The sequence below is a fragment of the Lineus longissimus genome, chromosome 6, assembly GCF_910592395.1.
Source record: "Lineus longissimus chromosome 6, tnLinLong1.2, whole genome shotgun sequence".
In the NCBI taxonomy this organism is placed as follows: Eukaryota; Metazoa; Nemertea; class Pilidiophora; order Heteronemertea; family Lineidae; genus Lineus; species Lineus longissimus.
This window is the reverse complement of record NC_088313.1, coordinates 3,010,833-3,014,163: the sequence shown is the minus strand read 5'-3', so window position 1 is coordinate 3,014,163 and position 3,331 is coordinate 3,010,833. Positions and strand designations below refer to the sequence as shown.

At 42.5% G+C, this 3,331-nt stretch overlaps 1 long non-coding RNA gene across 1 annotated transcript; it reads right to left on the bottom strand.

Moving 5' to 3' along the window:
- Window positions 1-496: 496 nt before the first annotated feature.
- LOC135489756 (uncharacterized) lies at window positions 497-2,527 on the bottom strand. Its single transcript, XR_010447215.1, has 3 exons — window positions 1,946-2,527; window positions 1,580-1,645; window positions 497-1,174 (listed from the first exon to the last, which is right to left on the bottom strand). It is a non-coding gene; the product is annotated as an uncharacterized LOC135489756 (long non-coding RNA).
- Between the last annotated feature and the right edge of the window lie 804 nt (window positions 2,528-3,331).

Sequence of the window (3,331 nt, the reverse complement as noted above, 5' to 3'; positions counted from 1 at the left end):
CCTTTCAATAGTGATGCTCGGTTTGTTTTCCTTTCCATAGTGACGATCGGTTTGTTGTCCTTTCCATAGTGACGCTCGGTTTGTTGTCCTTTCCATAGTAACGCATCGATGTGTGGTCGTTTTCATCGTGACACTTCGTATCAAGTTCAACGGCACACCGTTTATGTTGAACAAGCAAATCAATTATCGAACATCTTAAAAGCCATATTATTCTGTCCTATCTACACGAACACACGAACATGTAAAAGTGAAAATAAGATATCCAGAAGTATTAAGGTAGCAGGAAGGGTTGGGCGTTTGTGGTTTCTGAGTCTGAGGGGGTTGGTGTCTGTTGACTGTGCTTTAAGAGAGACTAGGCATGGCGCCAGTCTCTCTTAAAGCACAGTCAACAGGCATTTGGTCTCAGTATTTGGGTTTTGATTGCCATGACTGTACCCCTGTAAAAGTCAGAGGAGGAGAAGTTTGGAATGATGAAAGCATTGAAGAAGAAGAAATGTTATTATTGAGGAAAGCAAAATTTATTATGAGACTAGAAGGCAGTGTCCTGATTTGATTATTTTGAAAATGGCGGTCTGAACACATTAAAAGGTGGAACATGGCATTTTATCGACTTTGAAGTGTTCTGCAGTTAAAGGGAGACTATAGGCAGCAGCTAGGTAGGCAAGATAAAGTCATACAAATTTGCCAATAGGGGTCAGTCATATCTCTAGGCATGGCGCCAGTCTCTCTTAAAGCACAGTCAACAGGCATTTGGTCTTAGTATTTGGGTAAGTACAGAATCAAGGCAGCTCAGAGACCAATGATTGAACGATGCTGTTGACAAGTCCAAGGATACTGCATCAGTCACGACCAACTTCTCATCAGAAAGCGTCACCACCAGCATATTCAATGTTCAGTTCCAACCTGTACCAGTCCAATGCACGCCTGTCATGGTCAGCAGTGGTCAGCTTAGCGCGATATGGAACATTCTTCCGAAACTCAAGCGAGGGAAGTCTGCTCATTAGCCTATCTCGCGCACTGCTCCTTCTTGTGAAACATCGTAGTGAAATCGTGGTACAGTGGGGCGTCCTCGAGGATTGCAGCTGGTCGGACAGACGTGAGGTGGAATGTGGGCGGCTGCACTTCTTCGTTGATGTGCGATGGCAGATAGCACAGTTGTTGCGTTGCATGACAGCTGAAAGTGAATGTGATATCATAGAACTGAGGCGTTTGCAATGAGACTATAGGTGAAGTAGAAGCAAGGAGTGAAATGGGCCATCTTCCAGTGACTAATATACAGAGTAAGGGCACTGGGTGTTGTTAGATTCAGCATTGAATGTATTCCTCGTACAAGCGTGAATAGTGTGGACATACAGTGAGAGGTGAGAGACCCCTATTGACTACTTCTTGTAACTTTATCTTGGATATTATATTAGTATTGAACTTCTAGCCATGGAATATGAAGAAATTGAAGTTGTTGGCATGGAATATGAAAAATTATTCAACAGTGAAAGACATTATTCCATGAGGCTTTGCCGTGATCGCAAAGGACGCGACGCGATTGGTTCACATGCTAATGAGGTATGAAAATGATAATTACCTCTACAATGCTACTTGGATAGCGACTGTGTCGTTGATTGCAACAGTGGTCGATGTCAATGTGTGCCTGTAATGTCAATGAAGTATGATGAGGTGATGACGATAGTGCAATTATTAAATATTGGCAAGAGATCATACTACAACATAGGTCTTGTTTTTGACAGATGACTGTGCGACATTCCCATTGGGTCTTGTTAGAGTCAGCGCTGCATGTATTCCTTGTACAAGCTTGAATAGTTGTGACGGACTTTGAGGGGTAAGAGACCCCTATCGGCTACTTCGTCTAACTTTATCCTGCCTACCTAGCTGCTAGCAATAGTGCCCCTTTATCAAGAGTGAAACCCACTGTGCGGGGCTAAGAAATTACCTTTATAATCCTAGTTGGATAACCACTGTGTAGATGATTTGAAGAGTGCTATGTGGATGTGTGCCTGTAATGTCAATGAAAGTATCATGAGGTGATGACGATAGTGGAATGACGAAATATTGGAAAGAGATCTATTCCTAGAAGAACATATGTCCTGTTTTGACTAGGTGGTGCATTTTAGAATCAGCAGTGAGCACGGTGTCGAAAGTATTGTTATAGGGCCTTCCCTAGGCCCATGGGGTTAAATTTACAATCCACGATTGAAAAGACGTAGTTTGATCGCATTCAACTATAAATCCATTGAACAGTTGTAAACACAAGTGAAATAGACCAAAACAAGTGATTTTGGGGCTTTGGTTTAGACGCATGCGCCACATGCGCCATGCGGGCTAAACGGTTCATGTGAACTTGTTGACATCTACATGATCTAGTGCTGTTATTGGTCATGGTACATGGTAGGCCTAATCATCATGGCTATATGTTTCAGAAAAAGCTCGGAGTAAAATGAACAGCCGATGAATAATGACGTTGTTCATGTTTACCATGTTTACTAGCACATAGCCATAGGGTATGCACTGGCCAGTGCACTTTCTACACGAAATCGTTGAGACTAATAAGTGAAGAACTAATAGGTAAAGAACTTCTACTTGCACGAGACTGCTCTGATAAAATTATCATTGCAGAGACTACGATGACGTACACATATATTTTTTACAATCAAAAATGCCCTCAAAAGACGACATGGAATGATTATTTTATTGATATTTCCTACTATATACCTTCCAATTATCACTTTATACAAATAGATCGGCCTTAGGTCGCATGCTTTTCTTTCCTGGTGACACTATAAAGCAAAATAGTTGCAACCCCGTAAATGCGCTATAAGTCCAATAATAAGTGACGGTGACCCGTTATAAATGTTTCGCCAGCTTCGCTTTTTTGCCGCTACGCGGCGCGTTGGGCCCTAGCGTCGAGCCAATACAATTAAGAAAGCCTATAGAATCTAGTGGTGCAACATCGAGTCAAGTCGATAACCTAACATGAAATTACTCGTCCTAAGCAAGTCTCAAACAGCTTTTAAAACGACGCAGTCAATTGGTATATCCTATCACAGTGAACAAAAACTGATCCCATATAACACCGTCAATGCTGATTTTTGTTCATGATGTGGTGACGTAAGAGTCGCTTGCATAGGTTGCCGAAATCCTGGATATTATCTTTCAAATCTCGCGGAATCAGGGCTTGTTTCACACCTGAACATAGGAATGCCGATTGGACGTTGCTGATGGAATGACAACCTAAGGTTGTTGAAGGGAAACGACAGAGAGGACGCGGGATGCCGTACGCGCTGCGCGGATATTGTATCCCGCGATGCAAAGAGCGCTG